The sequence below is a fragment of the Chiloscyllium punctatum genome, chromosome 20 (genome assembly GCF_047496795.1).
Source record: "Chiloscyllium punctatum isolate Juve2018m chromosome 20, sChiPun1.3, whole genome shotgun sequence".
Classification (NCBI taxonomy): Eukaryota; Metazoa; Chordata; class Chondrichthyes; order Orectolobiformes; family Hemiscylliidae; genus Chiloscyllium; species Chiloscyllium punctatum.
Genome location: NC_092758.1, coordinates 53,880,965 through 53,889,604, shown reverse-complemented (window position 1 = coordinate 53,889,604; position 8,640 = coordinate 53,880,965).

Genomic DNA, 8,640 nt, shown 5'->3' with positions numbered 1-8,640 from the left:
CGGAATGCAAAGTACTGGACTAATTGGGAGTGCAGATGAGCAGAGAGATCTCGGTGTCCACATACACAGATCCCTGAAAGTTGCCACCCAGATTGACAGGGTTGTTAAGAAGGCATACAGTGTTTTGGCCTTTATTAATAGAGGGGATTGAGTTCCAGAACCAGGAGGTTATGCTGCAGCTGTACAAAGCTCTGGTACAGCCACACTTGGAGTATTGTGTACAGTTCTGGTCAATGCATTATAAGAAGGATGTGGAAGCTTTGGAAAGGGTGCAGAGGAGATTTGCCTGTTATGGAAGGCATGTCTTACGAGGAAAGGCTTAAGGCCTTGAGGCTGTTCTCGTTAGAGAGAAGAAGGTTGAGAGGTGACTTAATAGAGACATACAAGATAATCAGAGGGTTAGATAGGGTGAATAGGGAGAGCCTTTTTCCAAGTATGGGAACAGCAAACACAAGGGGACACAACTTTAAAGTGAGGGGAGATGGGTATAAGACAGATGTCAGAGGTAGTTTCTTTATTCAGAGAGTGGTAAGGGTATGGAATGCTTTGCCTGCAACGGTAGTAGATTCACCAACTTTAAGTACATTTAAGTCGTCATTGGACAGGCAAATGGACGTACATGGAATAGCGTAGGTGGGATAGCCTTCAGATTAGTATGACAGGGCGGCGCAACATCGAGGGCCAAAGGGCCTGTACTGCACTGTAATGTTCTATGTTCTATGTTAACAGCTACGTTCTGGAGGATTTTAGGAAGCTGTAAAACCTCACCCTCCTCCACGAGACTGAGGGACATGCCACTACTATTCCAGAGACTACGATTATTCTCAGGCAGTAACTGGATCAGAGACCACAACAAGGATACATGGTTACGAACCAGGGGCTGTTGGCATTTTTCAGTGTGGGTGCTAAAAGTTCTGCTGGTAGCTTTTCATGCACTGGAGAATGGAAAGGTAAAGCCATAGTAGACTGATGGTTATAGGCTTACTACTCAGTTTTGTGGCTGTTTCTAGTTGGTGAATGGAACAGTTGAGGAAAATTCACACCTTTTAATCTTAATATATCATTCAAAGAGCAAAGCGTGTAACACTTAGAAACTGCTTCTTTTGATGTAAGTCCAAATAGTTCTGTAATTCATGAATATTTAATAAACATAAAAGCCAAGTGATCTCACCTCAAATGCTTTGTACCTGGGATTGGATATACTGGCATAATGATTTTTGCAGCTGCTCAGGGAATTCATTACCCAAAACAGGTATCATGAGAGTCTAAAATGTTCAGATATTATCAAGTAGCCTGAGCAGTGTGTCCCAGTGAAAAAAGGTGAAAAAAAAATGTACCATGGACAAGATATCACATTTCACACTTCCTCATATAAGGAAAACCACTCTGATACCCACTTTGCCTCCCTCTGGTTCAGAGGCATTAAGTCTTAATTTGAAAAATGTGTTGCTGGAAAAGCGCAGCAGGTCAGGCAGCATCAAAGGATCTGGAGAATCGACATATTGGGCATGAGCCCTTCTTCAGGAATGAGGAGGGTGTGCCAAGCAGGCTAAGATAAAAGGTAGGGAGGAGGGACTTGGGGGAGGGGCGTTGGGAATGCGATAGGTGGAAGGAGGTTAAGGTGAGGGTGATAGGCCGGAGAGGTTGGGAAGAAGATTGCAGGTTAAGAAGGCACCCGCATGGGCCCCAGCTATGCCTGCCTCTTCGTCGGATATGTGGAACAGTCCATCTTCCGCAGCTACACTGGCAAACCCCCTGCCCCCCCCCCCCGCCCCACCTTTTCCTCCGCTACATCGATGACTGTATCGGTGCTACCTCGTGCTCCCATGAGGAAGTTGAACAGTTCATCCACTTTACTAACACCTTCCACCCAGACCTCAAATTTACCTGGACCATCTCAGACTCCTCCCTCCCCTTCCTAGACCTCTCCATTTCTATCTCAGACGACCGACTCAACACGGGCGTTTACTATAAACCGACTGACTCCCACAGCTATCTAGATTACACCACCTCCCACCCTGCCCCCTGTAAAAACGCCATCCCATATTCCCAATTCCTTCGCCTCTACCGCATCTGCTCCCAGGAGGACCAATTCCAATCCCGAACAACCTAGATGGCCTCCTTCTTCAAAGATCGCAATTTCCCCTCAGATGTGGTTGACGATGCTCTCCACCGCATCTCCTCCAATTCCCGCTCCTCCGCCCTTGAACCCCACCCCTCCAATTGCCACCAGGACAGAACCTCACTGGTCAACTAACACCCCACCAACCTCCAGATACATTGTATCAGCCTTCATCATTTCCGCCACCTCCAAACAGACCCCACCACCAAGGATATATTTCCCTCCCTTCCCCTATCAGTGTTCCGGAAAGACTACTCCCTCCATGACTCCCTTGTCAGGTCCACACCCCCCACCAACCCAACCTCCACTCCCAGCACCTTCCCCTGCAACCGCAAGAAATGCAAAACTTGCACCCACAACTCCTCCCTCATTTCCCTCCAAGGCCCCAAAGGATCCTTCTATATCCATCACAAATTCATCTGCACCTCCACACACATCATTTACTGCATCCGTTGCACCCGATGTGGCCTCCTATACATTGGGGAGACAGGCGCCTACTTGCGGAATGTTTCAGAGAACACCTCTGGGACATCCGCACCAACCAACCCAACCGCCCCTTGGCTGAACACTTTAACTCCCCCTCCCACTCCGCCAAGGACATGCAGGTCCTTGGCCTCCTCCATCGCCAGACCATGGCAACACGACGCCTGGAGGAAGAGCGTCTCATCTTCCGCCTAGGAACCCTTCAACCACAAGGGATGAATGCCGATTTCTCCAGCTTCCTCATTTCCCCTCCCCCGACCCTGTCTCAGTCCTAACCCTCAGACTCAGCACCGCCTTCTTGACCTGCAATCTTCTTCCCGACCTCTCCGCCCCCACCCCCTCACTGACCTATCACCCTCACCTTAACCTCCTTCCACCTTTTGTATTCCCAATGCCCCTCCCCCAAGTCCCTCCTCCTTACCTTTTATCTTAGCCTGCTTGGCACACTCTCCTCATTCCTGAAGAAGGGCTTATGCCCGAAACGTCAATTCTCCTGCTCCTTTGATGCTGCCTGACCTGCTGCGCTTTTCCAGCAACACATTTTTCAGCTCTGATCTCCAGCATCTGCAGTCCTCACTTTCTCCTAGTTGAGTCCCAATTTGTCTGGTAACTGTTAATTTAAATAGATACTCTGACTTTAAAATTCCTCCACGCTCAAAAATAAAGTAAACAAGTGCCTTTTGCAGCACTGACGAAAGAACTCGAAGACCTAAGGCTCATCCGAGAGAACGAGATCTTTCTGGACAAGACCTTCAGTGATGTTATTACACCAATCATGCCAGAAGAGAGCAGAAGAGTGCAGACGATGAGGAAGGCAGAGAGGAGACAGGTGCAAGAGACGCCGGGAGAAGTACCTGTCAGGAACAAGTTGAAGCTTTTGGAAACAGTAGAGTCTGATGACACTACCAGTTCGCAAGGCGGCCATGTTTGTCAATCAAAAGTTGCCGCAGAAGCAGAGCGGAAGAGTCGGACATCGCACAGAGCCGTGGTAATAGGGGACTCCATCGTGAGAGGAACTGACCGGGGTTTTTGTGGCAGCAGACGGGATTTGAGGATGGTGTGTTGCTTTCCTGGTGCTAGAGTGAAAGACATCGCGGACAGAGTGCAGGACATCCTCAAGGACGAGGGTGAAGAGCCCGAGGTGGTGGTACACGTCGGCACAAATGATGTCGGGAAGAAGAGGAGGAACATACTACAGCGAGACTTCGCAGAACTAGGAAGAAGGCTAAAAAGCAGGACGTCCAAGGTGGTTATCTCCAGTTTGCTTCCAGTTCCTCGGGCTAGTGTGGCCAGAAACTGGGAGATAATGGACTTGAACGTGTGGTTGGGGAACTGGTGCAGGAAGCAAGGTTTCAAGTTCTTGGATCACTGGGGTATATTTTATGGTAACCATAAATTCTACAAGAGAGACGGCTTGCACCTTAATAGAACAGGGATCGGCATTCTGGCAGGCAGGTTTTCTGCTGCAACACCGCTACATTTAAACTAAGTAGCGGGGGGGAGGGGACAAGCTGGATGTTTAAAAAGGAAGTTGAAGGGGTAGTTAGAACAAGAGAAGTCAAGAAAGACAACTGTATCAAGGAGGCAGAAAACTGGAAAAGGCATCATGCTGTAAAGTTGAGTGAAATAAGGGTTGAGGGGAAGGGTGAGAGCAGTAACAAATTAAAAATTCTATATATGAATGCACGAAGCATTAGACACAAGGTGGATGAGCTTGAGGCTCTTTTGGAAATTGGCAGATACGCTATTGTGGGGATAACTGAGACGTGGCTTCATGGGGACAGGGCCTGGGAAATGAATATTCAAGGCTACACGTGCTATTGTAAGGATAGACTGACGGGCAGAGGGGGTGGGGTGGCCTTGTTGGTAAGGGAGGATATTCAGTCCCTTGCGCGGGCGGACCTAGAGTCAGGGGATGTAGAGTCAGTGTGGATAGAGCTTCGAAACACTAAGGGTAAAAAGACCCTCATGGGAGTCATCTACAGGCCCCCAAACAGTAGTCTGGATGTTGGAGGTAAGTTGAATCAGGAGCTGAAATTGGCTTGTCGCAAAGATGTTACTACAGTTGTTATGGGGGATTTTAACATGCAGGTAGACTGGGAGAATCAGGATGGTATCGGGCCTCAAGAAAGAGACTTTGTGGAGTGCCTCAGAGATGGATTTTTAGAGCAGCTGGTGCTGGAGCCGACCAGGGATAAGGCGATTCTGGATCTGGTATTGTGTAACGAACCAGAATTGGTCAGTGACCTCGAAGTGAAGGAGCCATTGGGAAGTAGTGACCATAATACAATAAGCTTCAATCTGCAATTTGAGAGGGAGTGGGTACAATCTGAAGTGACAATATTTCAGTTGAATAAAGGGAAATATGGAGCTATGAGGGAGCAACTGGCCAAAGTTCAATGGTTCAATACCTTAACAGGGAAGACCGTGGAGGAACAATGGCGGATATTTCTGTGTATGATGCAGAAGATGCAGGATCAGTTCATTCCTAAAAGGAAGAAAGATCCCAGGAGGAGACATGGGCGGCCGTGGCTGACGAGGGAAGTAAAGAAACATATAAGGTTAAAAGAGAAAAAGTATAACTTAGCGAAGATAAGCGGGAAAACGGAGGACTGGGAAGCTTTTAAAGAACAACAGAGGATTAGTAAGAAGGAAATACGCAGAGAAAAAATGAGGTACGAAGGTAAACTGGCCAAGAATATAAAGGAGGATAGTAAACGCTTTTTTAGGTATGTCCAAGGCAAAAAAAATGGTTAGGACAAAAATTGGGCCCTTGAAGACAGAAGCAGGGGAATATATTACTGGGAACGAAGAAATGGCAGAGGAATTAAATAGGTACTTCAGATGTGTTCACTGGGGAAGACACAAGCAATCTCCCTGAGGTAACAGTGGCTGAAGGACCTGAACTTAAGGGAATTTCTATTTGCCAGGATTTGGTGTTGGAGAGACTGTTAGGTCTGAAGGTTGATAAGTCTCCGGGACCTGATGGCCTGCATCCCAGGGTACTGAAGGAGGTGGCTCGGGAAATCGTGGATGCGCTGGTGATTATTTTCCAGAGTTCAATAGAATCGGGGTCGGTTCCTGAGGATTGGAGGGCGGCTAATGTTGTGCCACTTTTTAAGAAGGGTGGGCGGGAGAAAGCAGGAAATTATAGACCAGTTAGTCTGACCTCAGTGGTGGGAAAGATGCTGGAGTCTATTATAAAGGATGAAATTACGGCACATCTGGATAATAGTAACAGGATAGGACAGAGTCAGCATGGATTTATGAAGGGGAAATCATGCTTGACTAATCTTCTTGAATTTTTTGAGGATGTAACTCGGAAGATGGACGAGGGAGATCCAGTGGATGTAGTGTACCTGGACTTTCAGAAAGCTTTTGATAAAGTCCCACACAAGAGGTTAGTGAGTAAAATTAGGGTGCACGGGATTGGGGGCAAAGTACTAGATTGGATAGAGAATTGGTTGGCTAATAGGAAACAAAGGGTAGTGATTAATGGCTCCATTTCGGAATGGCAGGCAGTGACCAGTGGGGTACCGCAGGGATCCGTGCTGGGACCGCAGCTTTTTACAATATATGTAAATGATATAGAAGATGGTATCAGTAATAACATTAGCAAATTTGCTGATGACACAAAGCTAGGTGGTAGGGTGAAATGTGATGAGGATGTTAGGGGATTACAGGGTGACCTGGACAAGTTAGGTGAGTGGGCAGATGCATGGCAGATGCAGTTTAATGTGGATAAATGTCTGGTTATCCACTTTGGTGGCAAGAACAGGAAGGCAGATTACTACCTCAATGGTATCAAATTAGGTAAAGGGGCTGTTCAGAGAGATCTGGGTGTTCTTGTCCACCAGTCAATGAAGGCAAGCATGCAGGTACAACAGGTCGTGAAGAAGGCTAATAGCATGCTGGCCTTCATAACAAGAGGGATTGAGTATAGAAGCAAAGAGGTGCTTCTGCAGCTGTACAGGGCCCTGGTGAGACCACACCTGGAGTACTGTGTACAGTTCTGGTCTCCAAATTTGAGGAAAGACATTCTGGCTATTGAGGGAGTGCAGTGTAGGTTCACGAGGTCAATTCCTGGAATGGCAGGATTGCCTTACACGGAAAGACTAAAGCGACTGGGCTTGTATACCCTTGAGTTTAGAAGACTGAGAGGGGATCTGATTGAAACGTATAGGATTATGAAAGGACTGGACACTCTGGCAGGAGGGAACATATTTCCGTTGATGGGGGAATGCCGAACCAGAGGACACAACTTGAAAATACGGGGTAGACCATTTAGGACAGAGATGAGGAGAAACTACTTCACCCAGAGAGTGGTGGCTGTGTGGAATGCTCTGCCCCAGAGGGCAATGGAGGCCCAGTCTCTGGATTCATTTAAGAAAGAATTGGATAGAGCTCTTAAAGATAGTGGAGTCAAGGGGTATGGAGATAAGGCTGGAACAGGATACTGATTGAGGATGATTAGCCATGATCATATTGAATGGCGGTGCAGGCTCGAAGGGCAGAATGGCCTACTCCTGCATCTATTGTCTATTGTCTATTGTCTATTTTGTATGCTGTTTGTTTAAGGAATGCTGTTTCAGTTGCTGGATGCTGACTGTGATCCTGCACTTATTGATAGTTAAAATTGACAAAATGGCCTGATACATGCATTAGGACTCAGTTTGTATGTGCAATGGATTCAACACTACTTTCAGGTACTGACCTGGCCTTATACTGAGAAGCCTCTGAAATAACTCGACTGAGGCCTATCAGGAAAACATGAACAGTCCTTCACTTTAGTACATGTCAGCCAGGGCTCGCAAATTGGACCAGATTAATAGCTCCATTCAGGGAAGTCAAATTTCATGATGTCAAGTTACAGACCTTGTCTCTATACTCCCAATGACCATAATGTGCATTCTGCCTGAAGTATTGAACACATAAGTGCCCTCCAACTGGTATTGTAGCATTGACACCCACCAAGATAACTAGAGAGCACTTTTTCTAGGTTTTTGGGGGCATTTTGGGTATTAAATATGGAGAGATGACCATTTCGCAGATTTATCATCACTCAGTCATTGCTCCCCCAAACCTAGCACAAACATGCACATCTGAGTGATATTTGGATTAAAAGTACCACAAGGTAATGGACACAGCACAAAGTGCCAGCAGAAAGAAAGGTCAAGTCAAAGGCATACTATTAAGCATATTTGGGTTGTAGTCCTGTTGAATGTTACAGAGCTGCAGGCTTTCACGACAACACTTTGAAAGTGTAGATTATTCTATTGGAAATTGAGCTGGAAGCAATATTAGATAGTGGATCTGGCTTCAGGAACCAAAGGCCCACACTTTCTCTTAATTCATATTTTTGTATGTTCTTTGCAATCAGTTAGGAAGTTAAGAAATAAACTGTGTGGCCAGAGACAAAGATGCTACAACAGGAGAAGTTGCATTACATCAGCTGCAAGTATAAGACAGTTGAAAGAGGCAGAAAGTTGAAGATAAGTTTGGAGCAGATAGTATGAATTGAAAAACTTTATTGCTGCCACTTTAGTTCTGCCTGAACCAACCAAGCCATTTAAGGGGTTTATTGAAGTGGTAAGATAAAGGAGTCTGAGGAATCTATGATATCAAGACTGTCAGAAACCTAATTAAGAAGGTCTGCAGCGATGTACTGTGTAGGTGATGGTAACTTTGGGGCTGGGTGCACTTAGATAGCATTTGGTTGTCAGTGAACTTAATTTGAAGGCCCACTTACTTGTGTTGGAAAGTGGGAACAGCTGAGTTAGAAAATTTTGGAATTGCACATGTTGTCTGCAGGATTGATGCAGGTGGCTTTGGTTGTGTAAGATATCTCTGATGTATTGGCTGTTTAAAATGCAATTCACCTTTTTACTTGCCTGTTAACTGTTGTTAAATTTGCATCTTTTCTAATTCATGCTAAACAGAAATCGCACAAATCTTGTTTTTTTTTAATTTGGAGGTTGTAAGATAAATGTGGTTAATTTGGTTTACAGTTCACAAGTAGGAATTGGAAGAGCAGG